Source organism: Vicugna pacos, chromosome 7 (genome assembly GCF_048564905.1).
Source record: "Vicugna pacos chromosome 7, VicPac4, whole genome shotgun sequence".
Lineage (NCBI taxonomy): Eukaryota > Metazoa > Chordata > Mammalia > Artiodactyla > Camelidae > Vicugna > Vicugna pacos.
In genome coordinates this window covers 49,879,728-49,891,748 of record NC_132993.1, presented here as the reverse complement: position 1 = coordinate 49,891,748, position 12,021 = coordinate 49,879,728, and the positions used below count along the sequence as shown (strand labels likewise).

The window sequence follows — 12,021 nt, the reverse complement described above, 5'->3', positions numbered from 1 at the left end:
AGCCAGTGAGAAAAATGCCTTTTCAATGATGATATTAATAATGATAATAACATTTCAATGATGATAGCAATAATAAGACAACTTTGTGAGATGGCCATCATTATTCTTATCTTACAAATTGAGAAATTAAGTCTTAAGGAAGTTAAGTTACTGCTCAAGATGTCACAGCTAAGGTAAAGCTATAGATAAGACTCCAGTCTGTGTTGGGAATAGACAGTGCCTGGCTGCCTCCCAGTGAGAAGATGAGTTTTAGTGTTTTCCAAATTGTGGCAATATGTTCCTCTCCAGACACTATTTAGAATCTCCAAAGAGGAGCAAATGACTCTATTCTGTGCACTATTTATTGCTCCTGCTATTATACAGAGCTTTTGATTTAGAGAGGAGAATGTTGCTAATGATAAATTATACTCTGTTGTTGAAATAAGCCTTTTAGACCTTTGAAGAGGCTTGCAAAGCAAAGGAAACAGACATTCCAAAAGAAGCATGACCACGACCTGTTTTGTTTTTTTTTTTTCAAATAAATCTTTTCTTTTGCTAAGATCTCCTAAAAATACTTCCATTTCTATAAAAGCATTCTGGTTTCTTTGTGAGAATAGCTATAAGGATATGTCACTGGGTAGGTTCATTAAAAATTACAAGTGTTCACCATTACTGTGAAAAGTTCCTGCAGCCTGTTTCCTGCACTTGGGAAAGGGTGCAGCTTTCCAGCAATGGCTGCCCATGAATCTTGGAGGCCTGCACCTGCAGATTCCAGCCTCAGGCACAGGCTGTGAGAACAGCCCCGTTTTGTAAAAACGAAAAGCTCTGCTATTCTACAGAAACATTTAGGACAGAGAAGTGGACCTCAGTGAGGTAAACAAAACCCATAAACCACTGAGATTAGATAAATTGCCTGTTGTTTAGAAGGCCAAGCCTTTAGAACAAACATTCTCTTCTTAAATGTAGTTTTGCCGCACTTGGAACAAGCATACTCTCTGATTACCCAGAATGATTTATTTATCTTTCTAGACTGTTGACATGAAGTCTGAATTCAGGCCCAGGAATAGGTGTACTTCCTGTACTTGTTTTGTTTGCAGAAATCACTGACTTCTCTCGTGTTACTTTCTGTGATTGCTGGAGCTAACCATATCAAAGTTGAGTGTGCTCACATCATCTGTAATAGTAAAATCTTACTAAATCACTCTGGATTTGAAGTTTAAGTCATAATAATCCACAGTGAACAGAGTTCCTGCTTCATTTATGGTTTCATCTACAGCCTTCTATCAGTGATACTTCAGTTTCTTCTTGACATAGATTTTTCATACTAATAACTTGTCAAATTTATGCTGCAGGATAAGTAAACTCTTGTGAAAGCACTCCTTCATTTATTTGTTTATTCATTGACTGCACACATTTTTATAAAATATCTAATCTCTGCCAGACATTCTCATGGATCATAGGGACCCAGTAGTGAAAAAGAAAGGTAAGAGTCCTGCTTTTGTCGAGCTCACGTTTTAACTGAGGGGTAGAATGGAGGTGAATAAAATGAACAAGAAAATATCAGGCAGTAATACTGCTCAGGAGAAAGTAAAACAAAGTGAAAGAATCAAGTGTGCTTGCAAGCCTGCTTTAGATCAGGCAGTCAAGGATGGCCCCTCCAAAGAGGTGGCATTTAAGTGGATGCCTGAGTAAGAAACAGGCTGCTACACACAGATCTCCAGGCCGATGTAACAGTGAATGTAAAGATACAGCTCTACTGTGGATGTGGCTGGACACACATCATGGCACCTTGACTTCTTACCCTGACTTGCTCTCATATTTACTGTTCAAATGTTTGCTCTTCATTCTGTCCCTTCCCCTTCAAATTTGTCTATTCTTAATGAAAACTATACTATTAAGGAACTAGAAAAATACTGTTTTAGATAATTAATTCTGTAGCGTTTTAAGGAAATTATTCCACATTTAGAAAAATTTTCCAAAGCGATTTAATTTATAAGTGGTTACATAAGAAACAGGTACATTTGAAAACAATTCCCCAAACATCTTTTATCTCAAAACTTGTATTAAAATTAGCAAATGCAATGTCTCTAAAAAACACAAAGAAAGAAAGGAAAAACACAAAGAAAGAAAGGAAAAACACAATGTTTTTTACATCGCAAAAATACAGGGAACTTTTTCCCAAATGAAATAACTTTGGAGCTTGGGAGACAGATTCACACACTCATAACATGAAACTTCCAGGGCATAATTTCCTAAATTATTTCTTTCACTGCCCTCTTGGTAGCTCAGTGTCACGGATGAGTGAGTTTACCTCACAAGTAAGCAGTTAGCTCTCCAAGAACAGACTCTTAACCTTAGCTTGCCACGTGATTAGGCTCAGGGTGAATGCAAAAGATTAATGAGGGCCCTGAGTGAAAACAGTCTCTTGTAAGGACGGCACTAAATCTTGAAAGTCTGCTTGTTATTGTTTGTGGAGGCTGAGCCCCGGACCAACCCCAGAAGGGATCATGGTAGTGGTGACTCCTGGTCTGGCTATTATCTTTAATGCCTTGACCTGGTTTTTCTGTGGCTGGCATAATGTCATTCTTCTTTGTAATCTATTTTTAGGAGCCACTGCATATTCTTGCACTTTCTCACTGTGTCTAAATGTAGACCTTGTCACTCTACTTTTACTCCACCTATTTTCCCAGATGATAGAAAGAGGACACATTCTCACATCTTGAAGTGCATGCTTTAACTTCTAGTTTATTCTCCCTCCAGGTATGCTAGAGCCTTTTTCTTCCCTAGTGCTGGTCTTCTAATGGACAATAAACTGGTGAGAAGAATCTGTAAACTCTCCCAATTCTCCTCAATTTCCCCCATTCTTGTTGCTTTTTTCAATCCTATGCCATTTTAGTAAAGGAAATAGGGAAGAGTGATTGTTGGGGAGAAAAGATAGAAAGGAGAAGCCACTGGCAACTGACAGGCAGGCAGGTAATCACAACAAGAGATTTAATATTGCCTGGTAAGATAGCCTAGTTGGAGAACGCCTATGCAGACTGTAAACAGATTAGAAACAAGTACTGATACACACGAGGAAAATTTGAATCAACTCCACTTTACCCAGTTCCCATCAGTGGACTAGTGGTGGTCTCCAAAGAGCATTCTAATAGGCAAGAATGAGTCATCGATTTTATAAAAGAGAATCTTCAAAGGCGGGGGAAACCAAGCCTGTGGGGAAAGAAAGCACAAGTCTGGCAAGAGGTCATGGGAAAGGAAGGAATCACCATGGGGTTTGGACTTGGAGAAAGAAGTAGCAGCAGGCCACAGCCCAACCTGTCATTAACTAAAGAAGAAGAAAACAAAAAACCTGCCACTAACCTCAGAATGGATTGAGTTGAAGTTTATTTTTTCCCCTCTCTAGATTCATTTCCTATCTGGAGTTTATGTTAATAATGTCACTGCTTCTCTACAGTCCTGAGTTTCAGGAGAGAGGGGCTAGGCCTTAAAGCTTCCAGTGCAGTAGTGCTGTAGAGGCCCCTGAAGTGTAATGTGGAAAGATTTCTACTGAGCTAACAGTTACAGATACATCAGTTTTCTATCAAAAGTTATTTTATAGCAGACTACTATTGAGTAATTGAGAGACTCTGTACTAAAATTATAACAGGTTTAAACTAGTGGATTTTATTAGCACTTGTTTTTGTTTTTTACAATGCAATTACCTGGAACACTACAGTTTATTCAGAACAGGTATTTTTGCTTTTATTTCAAAAAAGACGATTATTTTTATGAATGTTAAAACTTAATAGCTTTATATGGTTTTGCTGAACAAAAATTTCAAAAAAATAGTTCTTGATTTTTTTTCTTTTTTGGCTTTGTATTTGCTGTGCTTCATTTGCACCATAGAAGTTTTCTATTCTATACACTTTTCCTCTCTCTCTCTCTTTGTCTCTCTCTCTCTCTATATATATTTCTATATATTTTCTACATATTTAGATATACTCTGTGTTATATATTTGTATATATTCCATCTATCTGTTTACATTTATCTATTTATATATAAAGGGTTTTAGAAAATCAGTTATTTATTTCTAATTTATTTCTTCTCTGACAGTATTGAGAGAGTTTAGTTTTTAAGTACTAGATGTCCCATGAGGAGAGGGCTTTATTGATGAAATATTACAGGGTGCTTAAAGCAGTAGCTTAAAAGAACAAACTTAATTAACCACTCTTTTCATTCTCACATATTACAGTTTCTGGGACACTATACTGGGACATAATAGGTTCTCCTTTTCCCTACTTTCCTTCAATGTAGTAATTAAATTTCCTATCTAAAAATTGCTTTTGAATATTTTGGAGAAATAGGGCCTTCCTCCATTTTAGATTTGATTTTTCTAATCACATTTTATAAAGCACAAATAATAACAGTATTTTTACTTTAAATATTTCTTTTCTTTTTTCTTATTTATAAATTTATAATTTTTATTGACATTTAACTGATTTATAATATTATATTAGTTTCAGGTGTACCATATAGTGATTCAGTACTTTTATAGATTATACTATATTAAAAGTTATTACACAATAATGGCTTTAATTCCCTGTGCTGCACAATATATCCTTGTTGCTTATCTATTTTATACACAACAGTTTGTATCTCTTTATCCCATACCACTATCTTGCCCCTCCCCTTCCCTCTCTGCACTGGTAACCACTAGTTTATTTTCTATATCTGTGAGTCTGTTTCTGTTTTGCTTTAAGTATTTTGAGGACAAAATAAGTAGGAAAAAATGTAAAGTTTGATATACACTCTAGATGTTTTAGTTTTTTATGTTGACTGATATATAGTGTTTTTATGGAGGTTTCATTTTTCAGAGTTCTTTTTCTATCCCTTTATAACAACAACATTCCTCTGAAGAGGAAGGCATTTTGCATTGTTTCTATTTTGCTTTTATAGACATTACATGATTATATGACTATCACAAAAAGGTCATCAAAAAAAGCTAATGGTATATGTCCCCCCATTAGCCTTTAATCGTTAAATGAAACAATAACAATGATAACAATATATTTTGTGATTATCTAGTTAAGAATGTTTTATTTTATATTCAAATTATTCATATGTTATGTGATAAAGTTATCCATGGGTTACTTCTGAAAGACTTAACGGGAATATTATTATGAATTTTGATCTCTAGGGGTAGTAGACCCATTCTTTTCTTGTCATAAACTAGCCTTCAGGACGTTGAATCTTTTTGCTTTTAGTAAAATTAATTGGACAGGAATTTGTAGACAGCTTGTAGGACTGCACCCAGGTAGATTAATAAAATTCAGAAACATGCAAAATTATTAACAAAATTGTTTTTACAGAAAATTTTGTTCAAGCAAATATAAAAATAGTTGTAACATGACAGTTTACATCCGAGATGTATCACAAGGACTCTATTTTGAAATTGGATAGGAGCTAAGATTATCCAGGAAGTACTCATCTCACAATGAAAGAGGAAAATGCTGAGCTGAAGGTGGCATGACACATTTCCCCATTCACAGCTGAGTGGGCAGGTGACACGTGTTAGAGAGAGAGCTGCTTTCTGAGTTTCCTCTGATAAAGCTTGTCAACTAAATTGAATTTTGGATTTTGAAAATATCAGAGTGGATGACCTGTTCAGCATATTTTAACATTTAACTAAGTGTTACACACAGTTCCCAAGGAGGCTCTTCCTTTTCCAGTTAATACTAAATTATCAGCACTTTGGCAGGAAGAATAAAGTGCCATGTGGGTTGTGATTCTGGAGAGTTAACATTTAAATACTCATTATACATTACATTTATAGAAAATATTGAGAGGAAGTTTCTCCCTGGCAGGCTCCATCTAAGGTTTGGGCTCTCTCTAGAATAAACTGCAAGTATTAAGAAATACTTTTGCACTTTGGACATGACTGAATAATTGCTGGCTCTCAGTGGGAATAGACCCTATGTATTTAGCACACTGATGTGTGGATACACAATTGCAGATATGCAGACTTACTTTTTTGCATTTTATTTTGGTATTAACACATGTATAATATTTCTTCTGAATAAGTCAGGCATAATTAAGAGCCATATGTGACTAAATCAGGTAGGGTGATTCCAGGGAATTGATTGGCATACATCAAGAGCTTTAGAAAAGAACTGTCAGTGGTTTATATTTATTATCTTTCGTTCATGGAAACCTCTGAAGACAGCTGCTATGCAAAAGTCAGTTGTCATTCTTTCTCTCTCTTTAAGTGCCGGTTTGCCAAGTGAGTTTCCGTGTATCAGTGACAGCATATATCCAAATTTTAATATAGTTTTTTTCATCTTTGTAAGAAGCAGAGAACCTGAATGTTTTACTAAAATGCAGTGATGATGGTACTTAATTTCAGGCAGCACCGTTTATCCAGGGATAGCTGTATGATTTACAATTGAATTGGCGTAAATTATTTACAAACATCAGGGGCTTCGGGGTTACCATATTTAGACCATAATTTATTTGACATTTGAATACCCTGAAAGGAAATGTGAATTTTTCATTCAGCGTCTTCAAAGAGTATAAAATGACTACCTCAGGCCAATAATAACCAAAAAGTTTAGTCACACTCATATACACAGTCTTGGAATTACTTTTATTTACCACTCATCCTTATTTCAAGTCTGGTTGTATACTTTATGAATCCACAAATGATTGCCTTTATTGAAAGTTTTGTGTTATTCAAGATGACTTGTAAAGTTTACTCAATCTTCCCTAGCAAGGGAAACAGGAAATTCCAGAGAACACTAGACTCAGCAAACCTATAAAATCTGAGAAAGCAGACCATTATTTCTGGAGACATTTCACATAACACTTTGGGAAGCAATGACTAATTAGTTTTTGGTCTTAACAATAGCACTTTCAGGAGCTTTTTTCCCCTTTTATAGCTTTCATATTAGGAAAAGAAGAAAAGTAGCTCTGAATGATGAAATATTGGCAACGTATGCACTTGCTTCTCTGTAGGAGCCCAACTCTTTGATCCTTTAGTACAATTACCTTCACTGCCTGGCTGGTATTAACTGGCTGGAGAGTAACAACCAATTGTTGCAGGCACCACAACATCCTAATGCACTTTCCCTCTAATAACTGACCGATTCTTTCAGATTGAAGGTTCTATTCTATTCATAAATAACTGTTTAGTACGTTAAGCCCTTAAAGAAATACAGGTGCTTGTTCATGCCTAGAGCCTCATCTTTTTCCAAGGCAGCACCTTGCCTTGCCACCCACCCATGACCACTGGTGAATACTTAGCCATTAGCAGGGGTAAGGTTTAGTCTGAGTTCTTTCAGTGTAAATATTTGCATGCTAAATCTTCCTCCTTCCTGCCTTCCTTATCTACATTTAATTTACTCAACCATCCATTCCTTCATTTTAGAACTTCACTTCCCTATATCTGCCTTACCTGGGACAGTATTTCTTGACTCCTCTCACTCATTCCACAATCAATCCATCATTGATTCCTATTCTCCACTTCTGCTATAATCCCAATCTGATCCTGGCCTCTACCATGTCTCTTGGATTATTGCAATACTCGAATTGATCTCCTTGCTTCTCTTGTAAATTCCTTGGCCTCATGATCGGCCCTGGTTTATTCTAAACCTGGGAGCTCAAGTGAACTTTTTGAAGGCATACCATGTCTGTTCTCTGCTCAGAACCCTGTCATGTCTCTCAGAGTAAAAGCAGAAATGTGTCTCAGAGCCTATACGAATCTGTGCCTCCCCTCTTTCTAATCATCACCTGCCACTTTCCTACCACACCGTCTTCCTAATTCTATGGTCAATATGCCAAGCACACCCCGAATTTGTGCCTTGGTACGTGCTACACCTACTGCTTAGACAGATAGACCTCATGTCCCAAATATCCTTGTGGCTCTCTGCATGAATCTTCAGAGCTATGCTCAATTGTCACCTTCTCAGAGAGGCTTTTCCTGACCACTCTGTATAAAATAGCAATGCTATCCCTACCGCACCCTACCCTACCCCCAACTCCCTTTCTCCGTACCCTGCTTTCTCCACAGTGCTTATCGCCAACCAGTGAGGTGTATATTTATTTGGTTTTTTGTAGTCTGTCACCCCTGATTAGAACAAAAGTTCAGGGAGGTAGAGAGTTTGTTTTGGAACCCCTATATCCCCTATGCCTATAAAAATGTATGCTGTGAAAAATTTGAATAATAAATTAATAAGAATTAATTTGCCTATTTTCTTCTCATTATCTTTCCTTTGTCTTTTGTTTCTTAGTTACAAATGTTACCCATCCTTCCATGTCTGTAAAGAAGTTACTTTCCTTTGGATGCTGGTACTTCTTTTCATGTTCTCAATTAAAGATGACCAGTGGAAGTTTGATTTTGTGTGTGTTTTAAAATTGTCTTTACACTGTAATGTTTGTGATAAAAACAACGAATGAATGCAAAGCATAAAGTTTAAACCTGGAGAGGCAGATATTCAAAATATCTTTGAACTGAATCATGGAATTCCTATGCTATTTAGATATATTTCTAGTTGAATCTGAGAGCTGACATGAAATATAAATTCTTCTCAATAAACTGTAGTCTTCTTTAAATTATTTTTCAGTATTTAATTAAAATATTTAAAGAACTCATTTCAGTTGCATTCAAGTAAAATTTCCTAAGAGATTACAATATAAAATAATATAGATAATTTATGACTATTTCTGGGGTGTTAGGAACTCTTATAGTCATTTCACACATTAGTTCATTTAAATTTTAAAATTTATAACAGTTCTGTAATGGAAAGAATATCATCCTTATTTCACATTAGGAAACTGATGCTTCCAAGCAATTAGTTTGTCAAAATCCACAGAGCCAGGAATGTAAAAGCTGGAAGTTTCCCGAGTCTGAATTTAGAGCTTATTCTCCTAAACTAGTGTTTCTCAATCTTGTGACCACAACATACAATAAAAGAATTTTAAATTATGATTATTTGCACACATACATATAATATACATATAATCTCATCCTGTCCCATAACCCATTATATTGGTGTTATGATGCACACACTATTCTAGAAACTCCTTCTGTATGCACTGTGGATACAAAATGCAACAAAATTAGACCATAAGGAACCTATAAGGGGATGGAAGGAAATTAATGGTTACATATAGTAATCATACAAAATAATACATTAAATTTCAAAGGCCTTTGACATTTTTACTTCTATGAGGGTAGAAAAGTGGAACAGATTCCTTAGATTCTTCTCATATTTTTTACGAGACCCAGCCCAATAAAGCCAGGAGAATTGGGTCAGACCATGCCTGTGCAACTTTGCCATTTCTTTCTTTCTAGTCTATGACACTGATTTTGATACCTAATCAAAAGCTGTTATGCTTTAATTTTGTAGGTATTTTAATACATATGTATTATATCCCCAATAACACTGTGAACTCCAAATCAAGGAAAGACCAATAAGATATTAGCTGTGAAGGGGCTTTGAAAACAGAAGGCTAAATACATGCAGTGAATCCTTGCTGATGTGTAAGCATTGCTGCTAGTATTATTATTCTCTTGTACCCCTAAGAAGTCTTTAAAAGTAAACATTAAATAACTGCTTGCTGTATTGGTGAATGAGGGAATTGTATACTGGTTTCAATACTGTATGACACTTTCAAAGGTGAGTATGACTGTGAATTACATATCAATTTCTCCATATGTCATCATAAATTTCTTTTATCTATTGTGAGAAAATCATCGAGCCTATTTATTCAACAAGGATTTATTGAGTACTTGGTATGTATGAAAAGACCACTGTGCTGAGTACCATCTCCACTGCCTACATCATAAAATCAGAATTCCTTAGTGTGTCCTTTTTACCTCTTCGATCTTATCTCCTGTGTGTTTCTCTTCACATTCTCTGGACAAGTGCTATTTGAAGGGTTCTGAATAAAATATGCATACAGGCCTCTGTGCCTTAGCCCAACTATTTAGCCCTATTTGTCTGACAAATCTAATTATATCTTTCAAAATCCGTGTCTATCAATTTTTGCTTTCTTTTTCCAAGGGAGAGTCACGCTTCCATCCATCTATTTAGCCACTCAACAAGTGCTTACTGAGCACCTCCTAGACTGCAGTTCTGAGCTGGGCAGTCATGTTATAGCAGGGATCGAGGCAGATTTTCTGCCCTTGGGAAGCATCTCCTTGCTCTGTGCACCCACTGCCAGCTCCCTTTTCCATTCCTGTGTTGAGTGTATTGTTTTGTAACCATTATACTTATTTGTTTCTTTTGATAAGAGTATGAACTCTCTGAGGACATATATTTTAGCTTATTTATTTTTGGATTTCCAGTGCTTAGTAAGAGGCCTTGCACATGGTAGACAACCAGTAAATCCTGAGTTAATGAATGGAAAAACATTTGTAAAAAGTGACATAGATTTCTCATCACAAGCCCAGTGATGCAAGCCATCCCAGTCACTCAGATTTGGGGTGTTTCTTAAAGCTTTCTGATTCAGTTCTATTTGCATCTTTACCTAGAATCAGGAATCGTGCTACTTTCCACCCACTGAACACTAAGGATTATGTTAGAAATGTGAATGTTCATTTTTTGTGCTTGAAACATCTAGAAGGAAGGGTTCTGCACAAGAGGATCAAAATCTGTGACTATGTAGATTACGTCAACAGATCTTTAGGAATCCATCTGTCTTAATTTTGAGTTGTGGAATTATCATGAGGTACTGTTTGATGTTCCATGTATACCATAAATATTTCATTTAACTTCTTTGCAAGGAAAAAGGTATAAAACATTTAACATCTGCTACAAATGGTTGTACCTTGTAAATTGTAAATTCAATAGGTTACGTTTTCATTAGAAAATTTGCACTGCTAAATGAGGCTTTATTTTTATATACAGTTTAGAGTTCCAAATCACCCATGTGTTAGCAGTAGCCAGATAATGAAATGTAGATGGTAGTTTAGCATTGTTTATTTATTGAGGGAAGAAGTAGTTGGATAAGGAATGGATTTGATGTGATGGAAGTAATAGGATTGCTAGTCCTGAAATTCAAACACTAGGTACTTATTTACTGATAAATAAATCTAACTGTACTAGTACCTCTTACATGCATAGTATTAACTGATGATTCTTTTCAGGATATGGTTAATGTGAGCAAGAGGGATTTCTTAGACTCTCTTCCAATGAGACTGGAGGTTTTATTTACTAGTTAAAACTCTGTAAATCTCTTCTTAGCACTGGCAATTCAGTATCAGGTTTTCTGAGCTGATTTTAATTAAAGTTGATTTTAGGCTCAATTTCACTTCATCTGAAGCTAAAATGGTCTGTGGAAAGTAGTCTTTTATGTATGAGGGTAAAAGAAGAATTTTAAAAGAGTATATGGGTATGTATGTGTGTGGTATGTGCGCATGTTTATATATGTATAATATATTCAAGAACAGTAAGATAAAGCCTGCCAAAAATATCATACAGCTTTTTTGTTACTGTAGTTTGTTTGATCTCTAGCCAGAGGAACTCCAGCCAATTAAAATCAGACCCTTTGAATCACCAGTGTGTACCTATGCAACCATGGACAAATCATTTAAACCCTGAGTCCCTATGTGCTCATCTGTAATCTGGTTTTTAAAAAATTCCTACCATCAAAATATATACTGTAGAAACTATATAGAAAAAGATTACAAATTTGACATGTTGTAGACTGATAGATAATATATGTAACATACATGTTAGATGCTAGGTAAATGTGTAAATATATACCATAAATACATAAATGTTGTAAAAAATATTCCAACGATCACTAGACAAACTCAATGCAAACGTGGACAAAGGATATGCAAACAAAGTTCATAGAGGAAGAAATGCAAATGGCCATATGATATACACTTAAGAAGAAACATTAGTAAGAGATACATTTCTTCACCCTGAGCATTGGTAAAGCTTTTTCAAATTGTGGTCTTACCCAGCGTTGGTAATGGTATAGGGAACTGGGCACTCTTATATATTATGAGAAACATTTTGTGGGCCAATTTGTCATTTAAAAATTTTAAAGACAAT

The 12,021-nt window shown here is 35.5% G+C and overlaps 1 protein-coding gene across 2 annotated transcripts in view; it reads left to right on the top strand.

Annotated features, from left to right (window-relative positions):
* The window catches only part of HDAC9 (histone deacetylase 9), a 638,632-nt gene that overhangs the window by 119,435 nt on the left and 507,176 nt on the right, over positions 1–12,021 (top strand). The window lies entirely within an intron of this gene.